We start from the raw sequence: 20,421 nt of genomic DNA, 5'->3' as shown, positions 1-20,421 counted from the left end.
TTCTTGTTCCTTCTTGCTCAGCTTTCATTCATCTGCAGGGAATAGCCCAGTAGTAACATGATATACAGCAAATATCATGTTTTAAATAGAACCACTCCATCTCAGTGAAGGCTTCTGCAAGTAATGGAAAGCTAGCACTGAAGGGCTGTTAAACAAACAGTGTTATGTGGTGACATTATGCAGGCAATAGTTTTGAGTGTAAAAGATATTTTTCATTATATCCACATTATTAATTCCATCAGTTTAAATCTGATCAGTTCATGAGATGGCTTTGGGTTTCCTCTGTTAATAAATCTGCATAGGTTTATTGTTTCATAACAAAACTTATTTCCCTCTACAAATAACCATGAACACTGGTGTAACAAGACTGCTCAGGAAAGCACTTAAAATTTTTTTATTGGCATCTTAGGAAAATCAGATGCCAAACAAATATACGGGAATGTGAAGTTTATCTAACATATAGAAAATCTGTTATCTTTTATGACCAGTTTCATAAAGCTCCACTATCAGTTTAATTTACTTTAAAAATGCTTTTCATTCAATATCCCAAGTTGATTCAAAATGAATTAACATACCAGCACATGTTTTCCACCTTGTTGAATAGGAGAGACATTCCAATGAAATGAATGTGATTCTTAGGGCAAAAGCACTCTTGCTTTCTCTGTTCATGGTTATGGCAACTAGTTCATGGAGTCCCATAATATCAGGGTTGGAAGGGATGAGTGAGGTCAAATAATCCCACCCTTTCCTGATTGCTAATCCCCTCTACAACTATCCCTAACAAAGGATTACAAGGTCATGCACTACAAGGTCATGCACATTCTAGGCATCAAGAAGGCAAGGAAAAACTGTTTGTAAAGGAAATAAGGAAGCAGAATAATAAAAGCTACAATTATCTTTGACAAATGCGGTGTTTTAAAATGGTGAGCATCAAAAAAAAAACCCACAAAAAATAAAATGGTGAGCATCATTAGATGGTCTTAATGAGTGGTATCAGGGGCAGCTAGATGGCACAGTGGATAGAGTTCCAGGCCTGGAGTCAGGAAGACTCATCTTCCTGAGTTCAAATCTGGCCTTAGACACTAGCTGTGTGACCCTGGGCAAGTCATTTAACCATGTTTGCCTCAGTTTTCTAATCTGTAAAATGAGCTGGAGAAGGAAATAGCAAATCATTCCTGTTGCTCTGTCAAGAAAACCCAAAATGGGGTCAGAAAGAGGCAGACATGACTGAATAACAATAAGCAGCATCAGCAAAGGGACATCCTGATGTGGAAGCTCCTTTCAACTACACAGATAACAACCTCACTGTGACATAATAGTCAATACTTACATACTTTAGTGTCATTTGAGCTTGTGAGGTGCCATGAATATAGTTATAACCATTTTATAAACAGGTAAGAAGCAGTTCAGTGACTTACCCAGGGTCACATAGTATGTATAAGAGATTGGATATGAGTTTGGGTCTTCTTGACTCCAACTCTGGCATTCTACCCACAACATAAGTAGTTATCAAAGTGTCTTTCAAAGGGTCTCTCAAGGGGTCTGTGAGGTTAAAATTCACATAATAATGTGAAAATATCTTAATTTATAATACACTAAATATCAATAGATATAACCCACACAAGCAAAATCTCATTGGAGTGGGGTCCTTAGTAATTTTTGAAAGTGTAAATGGTTCTGAGACCAAAAAGCTTGAGAACTACTGCATTACAGCATACCTTCTCTTAAATGAATTTCTGTCTGAATCATCTCTTGACCAGAAATAATTTATAAACCCAAATTAAAAGCATATAGGGGGGCAGCTAGGTGGTGCAGTGGATAGAGCAGTGGCTCTGGAGTCAGGAGGACATGAGTTCAAAGCTGGCCTCAGACACATGATACTAACTGTGTGACCCTGGCCAAGTCACTTAACCCCAATTGCCTCACCAAAAATAAGTAAATAAATGCATAAATACATAAATAAATGGGCAAAGAGTAAAAGAAGTTTTTTATCCATTTTTTATGCACTATATGTGGTATAGTGGGAAGGGCACTGGGCTTGGATTGAGAAGTGACTTGGTATTGAATCCTAGCTCCAGCATTTATTTTACTAGCTGTGTGACCGTGGACAAACCATGTAGTGAGCTGGGTGGCACAGTAGCCAGGGTAACGTACCTGAAGGCAGGAAGACCTGAGCTCAAATCTGGCCTCACATACTATCTGTGTGACCTTGGGTAGGTCAAATTACCTCTGTCTGTCTCAGTTTTCTCTACTGTAAAATAAGAATAATAATAGCACCTACCTCCCTGGGTTGTAGTGAGGATAAAATGAGGCAATATTTGTAAAGTGTCTTGCAAATCTTAAAGTAGTATATAAATGCTAGCTATTGTTATTAAGAAATTCTATGAGCCTTTGTTTTCTCATCTGTAAAACAGAGATAATAATAATAGCTATATATATATACCTCACAAAGTTGTTGTGAAGCTTAAGTGAGAAAATACGTGGGAAGTGTATAGGTGACCTTAATGTGGTATGTAAATGTCAGCCATTGTTATTATTTTGCTGTAAGGATTTAATTTTTTCAATTAGTTTATAACATCCAACTTTCAGTGTAATAGAGAAAACCATCTATAGACAATACAAGTCCTCTGGTCAGCTACATTTTTGTAGGGTTTATGTGATGTGATAATGTGCTTTTCTTTGCACCATGCCTTTTTTCCTTTAGAATGATCACTTCCTAGTTCTTGGGCCTTGGCGTATAGCCAAATTGGAAAAGTCAAAATTTATGAGAGATGATTAATAGGCAATAATGTGCCTTCCATGTGCTTGAAAAACAAACATACCACGTGTCTCTCTTCATGACATATTGAGTTACTAAAACTCCAGTTGCTTTCAGGCTTAGTAAAGTGATACTTTGTTGATCCTGGACATTTGTAATTTAAGATGAGTCTCCTACATAGTATGTGGCAGCCAAGAAGATAAAGGCTTTGAGATAATTTCCAGTTTCATCAAAATGCATATGATTCTTTTACATGAGTCCATTTGGGATGTTTGCACAGACTCCTGTTAGGAGAAGAAATAGATCTAGGGACTGTTTTTTTGGAAATGTGGCACTGATAGGATCGCCTGACAAATGGGTAAGTTCCTGTTGAGATGCGTCTTCTCCAAGGTGAACGAACCCTTAGTAGTTTTTCTTTTTTGAAAGGAAAGCAAACAAGGAGGTTGCTTTGAAATACAAACGTTGGTGTTATCTAGTCAGACCCTAACCCTTTTCACCTTCTGTGTCACAGGACAAGGCATTATCTGCACTTACCTTCAGTGCTTGAGAAGCTCAAAAGAGGCTACCTGTCCCTCTGCTAAGCGCCATGGACAGGCCATTTCTCTTGGGCTGAGGCTGAGGGGAGGCAGGCAGTCTAGAGGCCAGTCCTTCTATAGCGTTTTTTTGTTGTTTAAGAAAAGCAGAATTCAATGCTATCACTCACTGCACCATTTTCACTTATTTTTTAAAGATGAATGTTCCTGTTCTATACACACATGTATACATAGACACACATACACACATATTTACTATATGTATATACACATACACACTTACACAGGCATCCCTACCTATTGATGGTTGCCTCGTTAGTTATGAGATACTCTTTTGTGTGGTGCTGAATGCTTTAACAGCATTTCCATTTAAATCCTGACATTGGCATACACTAGTTATGTGCCCTGGGTAAATGGGGTTGATAATACCTGTAGCAGCTACCTCACAGGAATGTTTTGAGGTAAATGACACATTATGGGTAAAGCACTTTATAAATCTTAAAATGCTATATAAATGTCAGCTATTATTCTGATCACACACTGCCCATAAACCTCTATCTGCTCCCATTTTCTTAAGACTTGTAGGTTAGTACTTGAGTCACAGGGTTGTTGTGAAGGCCAAATGAATTAATGTACTTAAACTTTTAGAAAACTTAAATACTATAAAATGTCAGTTATTGTTGCTATTATCTCATTTTCATCTTTTGTTAAATTTTTAAAAATTTGTTAATTTTTCTTAAATTTTCAGTATGGACAAATACATCTCAAAAATTAACAACTACAAATCAGAGTTTGAGTTGTTGTTTTCTTGATTGCCTGGATATAAGAAAGTGATAAAAGAAATGATAATAATGCAGATTAAGCTCAAAAGTGTGTGATACACACATTTACCCCCAGAAAGCTGGTCATTAAACAGTTTATCAGCCCATACCTGCCTATAAGCTTGGTAGTAGTTGTCAGTGGTTATGGCAACTACACAGATGTCATTAGGAAAATTCTTGATTCCTATCCTACTCTCACCCCCACCCACCAGCAAGGAAAAAAATAATTTTGATGGAGTATGGGGTTAAAAAAATTGGACACATGATGTAGACCAGAAGTGTCATACAATTGGCCTGTGGGACATATGCAGCCCACAACACTTCTTGAGCACAGGCCAAACTATGTGAAATGCAATTGGGAAATGTTTAACAAAATAAATAGAAATAAAATAAAACATATTCTTTTGTTCTATTTTGTAATGTTAATGTTAATGCTAATGCTAAAATCTTAATGTGTGATTTTACTAAATCAATATGCACCCACAGGGATCCTTATGTACCATTTAGTCACTCTCCTTTAAATTTGACACCATTGCTTTAGAAGATCTCTGAGATCACTTTCAGTTCTAAAATTCTAGGATACTTTTCAATTAATGAGCATTTATTAAAATCCCTTCTAAATATAAGATACTGTTCTGAGGATAAAAATATAAGAATAAAGTAAAAGTCTATTCTGAAGAAGATGATAAGTGCGTGTATAAATACACTCAGAATAAGCATAAAGAGAATAAAAACAAATACAAGGTAGTTTTTGGAATTTAAAAAAAAAGATTTGCAGAAGGTATTTGAATTGTACCTTGAAGGAAGAGTGACATTCTATAAAACTAAGTTAAGATTATTCTTTTTATATATGTTTGTATTTTTAAAAAATAATTTTTGAGCCATTCTCATTATTGTTAATTAGCTTATATTTTGGCAATAATTATGTCAATGATTATGTTGATCAGTAAAAGTGATTTTTTGTATGTGTATGATTGATATTATTGAATATAAATATTTAAGATAGTCTTACTGAGTAAAATATATGTATATATACATTATATGTGTGTATATATATGTTTATGTGTGTATATATATGTTTATGTGTGTATATGTGTATTTTTTTTTCTTTGCTAAAAGGACAAACACAAGGCATGTAAAATTGTAAAGCTAAACTCCATGTAAGGAAAACTTTAATTCTATTTATTACAATGAGAGGAATTATAGACCACTCCTATACCTCTCCCAAATCACCCTCTTTTCACTCAAATATATCCAAATGATAATCAATCACTTAAAGAAGCAGAGGCAATATTGAATTCTTGAAGGCTATGCCAGAAGAACAGGATCCTTGGCAAAGTCTACCAAGGTCAAAAGGCGATTTCCTAAAACTTCAGATTCTCTGTTATCAGGACCACCCCAGCTACATGATGAGTCTTTTCATCAGATGGTTGATCACTAAGTCAAGATTTCTTTGGCCTTGGCAGCCCATGAAATGGAAATTCAATCAATCAGACAACTTACAGAAGGATTAATAGCAGAATTATGTAACAGGAATCATCAAATTAGCAATTAACTGAATTACCAAAATTGACTGAAGAAATGCTTAAGTAACAATCAGCACATTTGTCAAAACCTCAGGGTTCAAAATCTGCTGCTCAATTTACTTTGACTATAATGGGTAATGAGCCAGCATTGATTCTATATGATGTTGTATATGTAGAATCTCTGGATCTGCTTAGTAATAGCAATGAAACATAATAATATCCTTGAAAGGATTTTCTGAATTATTCCATTAGTATTAAGATGGGAAGTAGGAGTTCCTGTTGATCATCTCCACTTCATCACAGACTGGCCACCTACAATGACTGATAAGTGTGTGCACCTGCAGAAAAATGAATTGTTGAATGTAATATTTTATTAATTACAGAATTCTGGGTCCATTGGTAATTTGTGCCTCATCTAAAAATGTCATCTGACGTAGGGTGATTGCCCTCATTTTCCATCTTCTAGGGAGTCATAGAATTATACATTCAGAAGTGACCTTTCCATGTGACCGTGATTCTGTCTCTCCCAATGTGTCAGGACTACCACAAACAGAAAAATTTGCCATACTCTAAGAGCACTTTTCAAACTGTGGCTCACCACCCCATGTGGCAACATTTGGCAACAATAAAAAGTTTCTCAATGCACAATGACCAAAACTTAATTTAAAATCAAATGCATAATGAATCCTAGGTGTTTCTGTCATTGTTCATCCATGTTGCATACGGGCAACTTCACTGCAGCCTTGATTGTAGACATAAAGCATGAACACTTTGCACTGCATGTGCCCTTTCAAGCCATACAAAGCCAAGAAATGCTGTCCAAGAGTCTCTAGTAGAAAAAGTTTAAGAAGCCCTGCTCTAACTCAGTCAGCATCAGGTCTGTGAACTTAAAAAAAATAATAATCTTGTTCCAATACAATTGTATTGCAGTACAATTTGTTTCCTTTGTAATCTTGTTTATTTTATTTTATCGATTTAAACACATGATTCTGAGTAGAGGCCTATAGGCTATACCATTCTGTGAAAAGAGTCTGTGACTCAATAAAAGGTTAATAACTCCTGCTCAAACCCTTAAATCTCCTTGTTCTGTATGTTTCTACTTCTTCGCTTAGTATAGCTAGAGAAGACTTAGCACATAACTTTGTTTATATTAACCCTAAATATACTTGGAAATACTATTTAAGTAAGCACTTTAGCATTTTTTCCCAGGTTAAGTAATCTCAGTGTTACTAGTTTTTATTTTTCCTCAAAGGCATTAATAAAATTTGTCATCTCTTCTTAATCTCCAGAGCCTCAAAGTGAGGTACTCTGTAGGGAGCTGCCTACCACTGAGCATAGTCAAAAGATTACATTTTGTTTTCTTTTTACAATGTTCCTGCTAGTATAACTAAATATCATTAGATGGTAAACGTGATTGGAAACCAAGACTTCAAACACTATTGAATTAGGGTGTATTATGCAATTAATTATACCTTCCAAGGCTATGTGTTATCTGGTAAACACCAGGAAATTCTTGAATTAAAAAAAAATCAGCAGTGAGTTTTCCAGCAACACCACTTGAAAACAAAATCCATAAATTCACATTAAGAAATTAATCAAATCTTGATCTTTCTCTTTATAGGCAGATTTGTCATAAGTTGTTTCCAAATGAATTGTATGGATTTCTATCCAACGGTTTGGAAAAAAAAATTGAATCATATGGAAAACCTACTCTTCCCCTCCAATAACTAGATTTTCAATGACATTTTTATGCCCTTTTCATTCCTTAAGAGTTTTATGCTCTTTGAGATATCTCGAAAATTCATCCCTGAGTTACTTTAAAGTTATGAAATTTCTAGTATTTGTTTTTGCTGCATATATTTAATCAGTTTTAAGCTCATTTCTTGGCTGTGTCTTTTTAGTGCTGATGACCCTTCCTTATATGATAAGAATCCTTATATGATGAGAATAAATCACAATAACAATGTCAGAGGATCTGGTCTATTTTATGCTTCTTTGTTGTCACTCTTGTTTCATTTGTTAATGCTCTTGGATGATCAAACTTAGCTGCATCTTTCCTCAAACTCTCTGTAAGCTCATATTCTCCATAACTGCTTTGAGCTGTTTTATTAAAATGATCCACTGAGTACTAGCATCAAATATGGAATAGTACTACCCACGGCGCTTGCTGGTGTCATGGAATATATCCTATGCACAGTGTAACCAAAGATTTCCTATTGGTGGTGAGGTTCTCCAAGTGTTCTTTCCTGTTCATAAATCATATTGCACTGAGCCCTGGAGAACTATAGATTCTACTTAGTGAAATTCATAATTTAAAAGATTAGTTTGACCATTAACACTGAAAAACTAAAATGTATGAAAATGTGCACTGCTCAGATTATGACATGTAGCTGCATAGAAGTTCATTGAGTTTGTTAGCTAAAATACATGTGAAGTTGTTGTTCAGTCATTTAGTAATGTCTGACTCTTCATGGCCTGATTTGGGGTTTTCTTTGCAAAGATACTATAGTGGTTTGCCTTTTTCTTCTCCAGTTCATTTTACAGATAAGGAAACTGAGGCAAACAGGTTGAAGTGACTTGCCCAGGGTCACACAGCTGTTCCTGAGACCAGTTCTGAATTCAGGAAGATGAGTCTTCCTGACTCCAGGTCCATGACTATCCACTGGGCCACTTACCTGCCCAATATGCGCAGGTATAGATATAAGTATAGCAATTAATATCTTGGACCAATGTTTATAAAGAAAGTGAATTAGGCACATATTTGAACAGTAAGATGCTACTGGGTTGGACTGCATTTGGGAAAATGCATAGTGCTGTAAATGAGCCTAAGTTGCTCACTGCTACAAAAGTCCATCTATTTAACAAAATGGTCATCCAGTGATTTTATATCATGGTGAATCATGGGATTCCATCATCTCAGAAAGATAAAAATTGAAGGTAGCAGATAGTCCAGAAATCAAACAACCATATAATCAACCAACATTTATTAAGTGGCTATCATATGCCAGTAATAGTTCTAGTCAAAGGATAATAAGAGATTAGATTTAGAAAGGACCTCAAAAGTCTTCTAGTTCACGTGGTGGGTATAAATAGGTTGTGACATATTTTCAAGGATAATTTGTGTGGGAGACATGACCCAAAACACATCATCAAGAACATATATGACTAGAAAAGGATATGGGAGTATTATATAGCCAGGATGAGAGAGAATAGATATAGCATGTTTGAAATATTGAATGATCAGATAAAGGTTTCTAGGAATTTTTGCATCTTCTATGGAAGATTTATTGAAGGATATGAATATGAATTGTATTCATAGGGTGAATCAGTGTGCAGGTGTCATGATAAACACAGGGAGAAAAAATACCCAGACTAACGAGATCAGAGACCCATCAAATCATCAAATTCAACTAAACTTTTATCTGATATCTTATAAATTTCCCTTATTGCTTCTAAATTAAAAGCAAAAAACAATTGGGCAATGCTTCACCATTGTACAGAAAATACACAATGGAGTTCATCAAAGCTCTTGAACATTCTCATTATGCCACCCAGCCAAGACCATCACCAAAATCATACCTCATATTTATCTAGAAACTTAAAGTTTGCAAAGTACTTTATGTACATTATCATTTGATTCATTATCATGGCAACTAGTGGTACAGTATGAATGAGCTCTGGACTTGGAGTCAAGAAGAACTGGGTTAAAATCTGGTCTTGAGCACTCATTAGCTATATGGCCTGGGCAAGTCACTTAAACTTTTTACCAGTTTCCTCATATGTAAAATATAGCACCTATCTCTCAAGGCTATTGGTAGGAACAAATGAGATATTTGCAAAGCACTTCATAAAATTTGTAAAGCACTTTATAAAGGTCTATATAAATGCTATATATTAGCTATTCTAATTTTTAAATCTTGGAACAATTTTAATTAAGGGGTTAATGTGTCTTCTCTAATTTAATAATACTTGTTACCAATGGATATAATAGGATATCACATTAATGAAGCTGTATGGTTTATCAGAAATATTATTGGATAGGCAATCAAAAGACCTGGGTTCTAGATCTGGCTCCATCACTGTGTAAAACGTATCTCCCATCTGTAAAATGAAGGAATTATGAATATAAGTAGTTTTGAAGGTAGAAACTGGAGTTCACTGGGGAGCCACAGCAAGACCCCATGGGAACTGTGTGTAGCATGATTAATAAAAAAAGAGGGTAGGTGAGATTGCATCCTACCCTCCCCATGATAGCCCATGGTGGGGGGGGCTTTTCTACAGAATCTCCACACCTTCCCTTCACCCATTATATAGCCGTATGATGCCCTACCCAACTTCCTTCAGAAGCTTTGAGAGTTTCTAACCTCTCCCCTTTTTGAATCATCATCCTCTCAGGGTAACTATAATCGAGTCCTTACTCACAGCATCAGCTGCACCGGTGCCACTAGGAAAATTCTCACCTCCTGCTTCAATCTCTGATCCCTAGCACACTTACCAGGAAAAGAATTCTGATAGCAGTGAGTGATCAGAAAAGATCAGAGGTTATTGATCTTTAAGCTCCTTCCTAGGTCTAAAATTCGAGAATTTTATGAAAAGTACAAGTGGATCTGTTTTCCTGGAATACAAGGCTTATCACTGAAATGGCTGGCTGAATTAAGCCCCTTCTTGCAACATCTAGTCTGACTTCCTTTGCTAGTCAGATAGATTCTTGGCCAAACTCCAGCTCAGGTTATTACATTTTGCCTACCTAAATTCTCCTTGCATTTTCAATTGGACAAGGTGTTCTTCTTTCCTTCTCCTCATTAATCTGTCCTATGATGTCAGCTAACAAGCAGCAGAATTTAAGTGAGGAGCTTTATCACCATCATCTCTGTTGTGGATTCCTTCACTTATGTGTTTTGGCTAAGTTTAACTCTACCATTACAAGGAAGCATAAAGTTTGGCTGCAGACATTACATAGGTTGTGAATTCCATTTTTAGAGCTCTGAGGTGTTTGGCTCACCAGGCAGAAACCAAATATAAGATTGACATTGTTATTTTGTACATCTTTCAACAGTAATGACTCTGCATCATGATTAATCTCAAAAGGCAAACAGTTCTTCACCACACTGGTCTCTAGGTGCCATGTTTATTTGAATTTGTAGATGCAAAGATCTAGAGCTGTGAAGGATGTCAGTGGCCAATTAGTCTAACCCCCTCATTTTACAGATGAGAAATCTAAATCTGAGAGGCGAAATGGCTTTACCTAAAGTCACACAAGTAGTAAGTGTCTTCGAGGTGGATATGCTGAGAGGGAAGAGGGCACACAGGGCTGGGCGTAGTCCCGAAAACCATGAAGTGAAGGTAAATGGCCCAAAGAACCTCAGATTAGACCCCAGGCTTTCCAATCACTTTCATGTACTAAAGTAACCACAACATGCGATTTTCATTTTCAGAACTGAATGATGCCAATAAAATATCTTAGTCTTGCATCATCACTTTCTCTCCTTGATCAGCAAATTTGTATTACTTTGTAATTGTTGTTTATTATTATTATTATTATTATTATTTGTATTACACTGAAATTTCAAAGGACTGGCAACTGAGGACTAGAATCTGGGTCTCCAGGCTCCCAGTGTGTCCTGGAATAAATTAAAAGAGAAGAAGTAATGCCTTTTACTTTATTTTTACAAAAAGCACATCAATAGGCAGACAGATTTCTAGCACTTCAATCTCAGTGGAATGCTACTGCCCTTCTTAGCCCCGCTTCTTTGGGTCTCTAGCCATAACAGGTCCTGCTTTGCCAATGTGTTAAATGCATGGAACAGCCCAAGAAAACAACTTGCCTGTGTCATGGGAAATGCCAGGAACAAATGTTAGTACACACACTGCATTTTGTTATCTCTTTGGGGGTTAAGTTACCCCATTCAGTCTCTGCTTTTATAGACAATGGGCATAGGTCAGCAATACCAGAGTAATCCTTTTACCTTACCCTATCTGAAGTGACATTGGAATGAAGGGAAACTTTCTGAAGGTATCAGTTTCCTGGGTAAGTTCTACAAACAACCACATAGATTCATAGCTTAGTAATTGTACTTCTACTCCAGGATAAAGAAAGCCAGTCCTACTTGTCACATTAGGGAGGAGATGAAAGAGCCCCACGGTATGTCTGGTGGAATTCTATTGTTGTGGGGTGTTTACTCGAAGCAAGTACCTGCTTCTTAAATTAAACATGGGATAGAAGAGCCAGCTATCACATTTGGCAAGCATAAACATTGATTCAAAGCCATTAAAAATTATTTAGGAAGTTGGATCGGGTTTTTAATCAGTCTGGGAGAATGCAGTCACCCCCAACATACCATCTCACATCTCTTTAGCTATCCTGTCTCCTCCTTGCCATCTCTCACTTAAAGGGACTCCAGAGTCCTTGCCTTTCATTTTTCACAGTATTTACCTGACACTATGGTGATAGACACAGGTATTTGACTGAAAAAAAAACTCAGATTACAACAGGACTGGGATGAGAGAAAGATGAAAAAGAAGAGAAAGGGAAGGGAGGGGAAACCAGGAAGTGGAGAAACAGGTTTCACATGCTACCCATCTTGGTCAGGCTAGTGTGAATGAAGTCCAAGAGATAAGGGAGAGAGTGGAAAGAAATGACTGAATCTTCTCTTTAGAGGTTAAAATCAGTTCTGGATGGAAGGCAAATCACATTTCCCCATTAATCAACTAGGATCCCTAGCTGTATTTTTAATTTTCTTAATGTAGCTCAGTCTGAGCAATATAACAACAAAATAATAAAAATGCAACAACAATAATAATGGGAATAACAATAACAACCACCACCACTACCACTACCCTCTAAGGGTAAGCTGTAGCTGAGTTACTGATCTGTTTTAGTAGAGTATATGTAATGAAAGTTCTGTTTATGAATGGAACCATAGGTCTCTACCAAAACCAAAACAAATTAAAAACAAACAAACCTGTGCATGTGTGTGTGTGTGTGTGTGTGTGTGTGTGTGTGTGTGTGTGTGTGGTGTGTATCTATGGAGCACACATATATGGGTGTATATATGTATATGTATATATGTGTGTGTGTATGTATGTGCGTATATATACATATATACGCACATATATGTGTGCTCCATAGATACACATCACACACACATACATATACATATACATATATACACCCATATATGTCCATATATATGTATATATATGCACATATGCACATATATGTGTCTCTGTGTATGTAGCTTTAAGATTTACCGACTGTTTTTATACAATAATCCTATGAGACTGGCAGTATAAGTGTTATGTCTCCCATTTTATAGATGATGAAACTGAGACTCAAGAGGTTAAATGACTTGTCTGAGGTTACATGGGTAACAAATATCAGTGGCAGGACTTGAACTTAGGTCATCTAAGACCAGTGCTCTTTTCATTTTGCCAGGGCTAGAGGACATTTTTGTTAACTAATTACCTGGGTTTGACTAAAAGTAAATATCTGTGCTACATGAATTGTCTATTTTCAAAGAATAAGAAATAGAAAAGAACATACTCAATACTGAATATACTGAATTTACTACGATCTCCTTTTCCTCTGAACTATCATCTATATTCCTCTTAGACCCTGACCATGCTCAATAATATATTATAGTTATTTGTGTACATTATCCTCTCTCTTACTAAATTATAGTTTCCTGAGGGCATGGACCTCCCTAGCTAATTCATCTTTGTAACTTCCCTCATGTCTAGCCCAGGTCCTTAGAGATCATACAAATAAGTGCTCAGTGAATGAATGAAGGAATAATTCAGGATCTTGCAGTGCCCTTGGGTCATCATTCTGAACACTGTCATTATTAGTCAGTACTATCTGGTAATGCAATGTGAAGATGATGATAAGATTCTGATGATAAGAATATAACTATGACTTGTATACAATTATGTGTTGATAAGTCTAAGTCTTTAAACAAACAATGTACACAGAAAACACTTTTAAATTTAATCTGCATTATTAACATTTTCTCCACGACTTTTTAAAGTTTAGACCATTAACAAAACAATAAATCAAGACTTGATTTGGAGCTTTTGCCTATTAATAAAAATGCAAATGCTTACACTGAAAATTTAACAACTGGCTGTCATGAGCCAATTGGATTTGGCACAAGCACACCCCTATAATATAGTATTTTAAGGTTTGCAGAATTCTGTACACATGTCATCTCATTTAAACTTCACAATCTTTGAAGAAAGTACTATCCTCATACTTATGAGTTAATAAGATCAGAGAAGTTAGTTGATTTGCCTGTGGTCACCAGAGCTAGCATAAATTACAGAGGAAGGTTTGAACTCAGATGATTAGAAATCTAGAACTGCATTCACTCCACCAGAAAGTCATAGAAATTAGGGCTAGAGGGGAATTTAAAATACATCTACTTCAACTTTCTCCTTTTACAGCTGAGAAAAGTGGGGACCAAAGATTTACCTAAGACCTCCTCTAGTGACTTATGATGATCTCCAAGGTCCCCAATATCTCCGCAATTCTATAACAATGTTGCAGGTGTATGAGATTGAGCTCAATTTTTTCTCATCCCAGGATTTGTCCTAGAGGTTGCTTTTTAAAAATAATGTATGGGTATCATCTTATTCTTTTTTATAAAGATGGGATGAAGGATGTGATAAGCATCTTTGCCCCATTTTCGCAAGCCTCAGAAATAGTAGTAGTATAACTTCATTTGTTTTAGGGAAAGGAATATGAAATTACATAAAGATTATAGAGGGCAGCTAGGTGATACAGTGGATGGAGTGCTTGGTGGAGTCAGGAAGATTCATCTTCCAGAGTTCAAATCTGACCTCAGACACTTACCAGTTGTGTGATCCTGGGCATGCTTGACTCAATTTCCTCATCTGTCAAATTAGCTAGAGAAAGAATTGGCAAACCACTCCAGTACCTCTGCCAAGAAAACCCTAAATGAGGTCATGAAGACTCAGGCATGATTGAAAATGATGAGCAATAACTAAACCAGATCATAGGATTTTCTCTCTTAGTCAGTACTAGTAGAGAGTCAAAATAGCTGACATTTCAAGTAAACCCTGGCATGCCAAATTTCAAACTAACGAAATAGATATTTTATTTTATTGTTGGTTCCTTTATTGGATGTTTTATTTTGTGAATTTCAGGACATTTCTACTACTATTTCTTTTCTTTTTTTTTATGTGTGAAATCATGCAAAACATATTTCCATATTAGCCAAATCATAAAAAAAGCAAAAAAAAAAGTGAGAACATTTTACTTCATTTTGCACTCAGAGTTCATCAGTTCCCTCTCTGGAAGTAGATAGTATTTTTTTTTTAAATCATAAGTCTTTTGGAATTGTCTTGGATCAAGCCAAGTCTTTCACAGTTCATCATTATTACAACATTATTGTTACTGTGCACAATGATCTCCTAGTTCTTCTCATTTCTCTCTGCATCAGTTCATATAGATCTCACCATGTTTTGTGTGAAACCATCCTAATAATTTCTTATAGAAGAACTTGTTCATCCATTCCCCAATGGATGAACATCCTCTCAAGTTTGTATTCTTTGCCACCACAAAAGAGCTGCTGTATTTTTGTACACATAGGTCCTTTTCCTTTTCCTTTGATCTTTTTGGGGTACAGAGTAGAGGTATTTCTAGATCAAAGGGTATGCAAAATTTTATAGCCCTTTGATCATAGTTCCAAATTCTTCTTCAGAATTGTTGGACTACTTTACAACTACACCAACAATTTTTTAGTGTACCTATTTTCCCTCATCCCCTGCCACATTTGTCATTTCTGATAGGTGTGATTTTGGTGGTTGTATGGAAGATTGATTGGAAAGGGGAGATTAACTTGGGACAGGGAGTACAATAAGGAAGTTGGCAGGTGATGAGGTCTTGAAGTATGGTGGTGGTTGTTTGAATGTAGAGGGAGATAGATATGAGAGGTGTGGTAGAGTTAGAGACAGCAAGATTTGGTAACAGATTGGATATGTGGGGTGAATGAAAATGGGGCATAAAGGATGATAATGAAGTTGTGAACCTAAGTGACTGTAAGGATTGTGGTACCTTTGACAAAGATAGGGAATTTCAGAAGAGGGCTGAACTTGAGCATGGGGAGAAAGATAAAAAGTTTTGTTTTGGACATGCTGGAAATGCGTATGGCACAGCAAGTTACAAATATAAAATAGATGGCTGTTGACTTAGTAATAGTGCTCAGGCGTCATATTAGATATATAGTTCTGGCAGTAATCTCTGTAGAAATAGAACTCATGGTAGCTGAGGAAGTGAGCAAGTGAGAGAATATATAAGGAAAGAGGTGACAGCCCAAGACAGAGTCTTGGGAGAGACTTATGGTTAGTGTTATATGGATGGTGATCCAGCAAAGAAAACTGAGAAGGACTGGTCAGACAGGTAAGAGGGGGACCGAGAGAGAGCATCAAACATGCTTTTAAAGAACTTGCTGTGCTCTAAGTACTGGAGATACAAAGACAAAAATGAAAGTGTCAGTCCTCAAGGATCTTATACTGTAATTAGGTATGCCACATGTAAGCAGATTTTCAATTAAGAGGTAATTCAAGGAGGAAGGAAGCTGTGCTCATAACTCTCTGGACTTCTCTGCCATTTCTTCATTGCCTTCTCACCCTGGGACATCCTTCTGCCTCTTTGGCCTCTTCTACCATTCACGAGTCCCTTGCAGAGTCTCTATTTTTTTAATTCAGTTTATTTAGATTTATCAATCTTCACTTCCATAAGCTTTTGAGTTTTAAATCCCCTCCTCCCTCCCCATCTCCCTCCCCAAGATGGCACACAATCTGATATAGGCTATACATATACATTTCTATTAAACATATTTTCACATTAGTGATGTTGTAAGTAAGAATTAGAACCAATAGGAGGAACTACCCGAAAGAGGAAACAAAACACAACAGAAGGAAAAAAAAGCAAATAGTATGCTTCGATCTGCGTTCAAACTACATAGTTCTTTCTTCTTTGTGGATAGCATTTTCCATCATGAGGCCTTTGGAGTTGTTTTAGATCCTTGTATTGCTGAATAAGGTTAAGTCTATCAATATTAGTCATCACATAACATGGCTGTTCCCATGTGCAATGTTCTCCTGGTTCTGCTCACTTCACTCAGCATCAGACCACACAAGTCTTTCCTGGTTTTTCTGAAGTCAGCCTGTTCATCATTTCTTATAGCACAATAGTATTCCATTGCATTCATATACCACAACTTGTTCAGCCATTCCACAATTGATGGGCATCCTCTCCAGAGCCTCTATTTTTGAATGGGCACAAATTAGTCATGCTTTATTCCACTTCTGTCTAAGCTTCTGATACTCCAGGCTTTACTATCATGACTTTTTCCTCCCCACTGTGTTAGCTCTTTAAAAAAAATTTTTTTCCTCTTTCCATTCTCTCAAGATGGTGGACAAAAAACCCCCCAAAGGAAACAAAGGAAAATAAAAACAAAAAGGAAGATGTGGCTAAAAAGGTGGTGCAAAAGGCTCAAAAGCATTGCGGTAGATACTCAGTCTGCGATCTATTCCCAGGGAGCCATGTACAAGAGGAAATACGCTGCACCAAAAACCTGGATTGAAAGGAAAAAAGAAAAAGAAGGTGCCTGCTACTATCTCAAAGCCAGGTGGTGATGATAAGAATGCAGGAACCTCTGTGGTAAAGATTCTCAAAATGCCTAGGTATTACCTGCCTGGGGATGCACCTAGAAAACTGGCAAGTTATGGCAAAAAACTCATCAGCCAGCAGGTGAGGAAACTTTGAGCTAGTATCACCCTGGTCACAGTTCTGACTATGCTCACTGGAAGCCACAGGGACAAGTGAGTGATTTTCCTGAATCAGCTGGCTAGTGGCTTACTACTGGTGACTGGACCTCTGACCATTAATCATGTTCCTCTGAGAAGGACCCATCAGAAATTTGTCATTGCCATCTCTACCAGGGTTAACCTTTCAGGTGTAAAAATTCCAAATCGTCTTACTGATGCTTATTTCAAGAAGAAGAGGCTCCATAAACCTAGACGCCAAGAAGAAGAAATTTTTGCCACAGAAAAAGAGAAATACGAGATTACGGAGCAGTGCTAAGCTGATCAGAAAATAGTGGACTCTCAGATCCTGCCCCAAAATCAAGAAAATTCCTCAGCTGCGTGGCTTTCTGCATTCTGTATTCTCTCTCTCCAATGGAGTTTATCCCCACAAACTGGTGTTTTAAATGCCTTGCAAAGAACTCTTATTAAAATATTTGGAATAGCTAACAATTTTTTTTTTGTGGGGGGAGGCAATAGAGGTTAAGTGACTTCCCCAGGGCCACAGAGTTAGATTTGAACTCAGGTCCTCCTGACACTAGGGCCAGTGCTCTAGCCACTGCACCATTTAGCCATCCTTTTAAGAAAATTTTTAATATCTTTTTCATGTTGTCCTCTCCCATTAAAGTGTAAGCTGCTTGATAGTGGGGATGGTCTTTCTTTTTGCTTGTATTTGCATTCCCAGCATTTAGCACAGTGCTTGGCATATAGCAAGTGCTTAATAAATGCTTTCCTGCTGTGAACAACTATAGGGACTAGGAAAGGATTTAAATAGGAGGTGACATTTGAAATGAACCTTGAAGAAAACTTGGGATTTCAAGGCACAGAAGTAAGAAAAAAGTACCTTTCGGGCATAGTGATGAGCGTATTCAGAATCACTGTGTTGACAGAGAAATAGGAGATGGGATGTGGAGTCCAGCGAACAGCAAGTTTAACTGGAATTTAAGTGGGTGAAAAAGAGTAATATCAAATAAGTCTGGAAAAGTAGTCTGGAGCCAGATTGTAAAGGACTTTAAATGCTAAGCTGAAGAGTTTGCATTTTATCTAGAGGCAATAGGGAGCCCCTGAAGATTTATGAGCAGAGGAATGACAGAGTCAGACCTATGTTTTGGGAAGGTTATTTTGGCAGCTGTGTGGATAATGGATTGGACAGGGATGAGTTTAGAAGCACAGAGACCATTTCAGGGAGGTATCTCAATAGTTCAGTCCAGAGGTGTGGGGGCCTAAAGGAAGCTGTTATGTGTAGGGAGCAGGAAATGCAAGAAATATGATGGAGGCAGGATCAACAATACATGGCAAATGATCAGCTAAGGAGAGTGAGCAAGAGTGGTAAGTTGGAGATGACTCAGGTGGAAAATACTGGTGACAGGAAGAATGGTAATGTCTGCTACAAAAGTAGGGAAAATTGAAGAAGGAAATTTTGGGAATGGGAGAAGGGACAGACATATAGTGAGTTTCATTTTGGAGTTCCAGATACCCCTAGGACATCCAGGATGAGATGTCTGGCAGGCAGCTGTGATGGTTGGCATTCAGTAAAGATATTAGGACTGTATATCTAGATTTGGGAGATTCATTTACATGAAGAATTGTTTGTAGGAAAGGTTGAGAAGAGGAATTGGGAAAAAATAGAATTGAAGTGTCAAGAAGCACTAACATGTGATAATCAGTCTCTGAAATAAAAAAAATAGAATTTTGTCTACTCAAATTTAAACTACATACTTTCCAGAAACTCATCTTTTACATAAAAAAGCATGTGCATTGAAGACACGGTGAATAAAGTGCCTGGTCTGCAGTCAGGAAGAACTAAGTTCAATTCCAGCCTCAGACCTGCATACTAGATTTATGACCTTGGGCAATTCTCTTAACCTCTATTTGCTTCAGTTTCCTCATCTGGAGTCAAAAGACCTGGGCTTGGGGCAGATAGTTGGTGCAGTAGATAGAGCACTGGCCCTAGAGTCTGGAGGACCTGAGTTCAAATGTGACCTCAGACACATAATACTCACTAGCTGTGTGACTCTGGACAAGTCACTTAACCCCAACTGCCTCACAACAAACAAACAAACAAAAACTTGGGTTCAGGCCTAGCTCTATTACATTCTAGCTGCATGATATCAAGTAAGTCATAACTTCTCTGAGCCTCAGTTTGTTAGATGCGGATAATCATTCCCAGTTTGTTTGTCTCATAAAGTTGTTGTCAGGGTCAAATCTGCATATATGTAGGTAAAGTTCTTTATAACTGTAAAGTATCATTTGCTTATGTCCTTGTTCAGTCATGTTTTTCCAGTTGTGTCTGACTCTTTGTGATCCTATTTAGGATTTTCTTGGCAAAGATACTGCAGTGGTTTGCCATTTCCTCCTACAGCTCATTTTACAGATGAGGAAACTGAGGCAAAGAGGGTTACATGACTTACCCAGGATCACACAGCTAAGGCACTGTCTGAGGCCAGATTTGAACTCAGGAAGATGAGTCTTCCTGACTCCAGGCCTGGCACTCTATCCACTGTCACCTAAATAAATATATTATTCAGATCTCTTGGATAACAACACAAATTTATATAGAGCTTTAAAGTTTTGAAAATTCTATGATACATCACTTGTTTGTTATGACCTTCTACTTGGAAACATAGGATTCCAGAGGAAGATCATCCCTTGGTTCAACCCTTGATTATGGAGGCCACTTCACCTACCTTGGGAATCCATCTCTTAATCTACCTAATCTTTTAAGAAAGGATATCGTTACACTTTGTGTAGATTGGACAGAGATTACAATTAGTAAAATGTAAGCTCCTTGAGGGCAGAGACCATTTTGTTTTTGTATTTGTATTACCATTATATGACACAGTGCATAAAACTAGTTGTGCTTAACCAATCCTCATTAAATATAACTGAACACTGTATAGTAGTGCAATAGTTCAGATAATCCAGATGAGATCAATCAAAAAAACCAGTTAAGG

General features: G+C 37.0%; 1 pseudogene; it reads left to right on the top strand.

Annotated features, from left to right (window-relative positions):
- The first annotated feature begins 17,339 nt into the window (after positions 1–17,339).
- On the top strand, positions 17,340–17,874 carry LOC110210398 (large ribosomal subunit protein eL6 pseudogene; annotated as a pseudogene).
- Positions 17,875–20,421: the final 2,547 nt, after the last annotated feature.

Source organism: Phascolarctos cinereus, unplaced genomic scaffold, assembly GCF_003287225.1.
Source record: "Phascolarctos cinereus isolate Bilbo 61053 unplaced genomic scaffold, phaCin_HiC Scaffold_2;HRSCAF=192, whole genome shotgun sequence".
NCBI classification, from domain to species: Eukaryota; Metazoa; Chordata; class Mammalia; order Diprotodontia; family Phascolarctidae; genus Phascolarctos; species Phascolarctos cinereus.
This window is presented reverse-complemented; position numbering and strand designations above follow the sequence as displayed.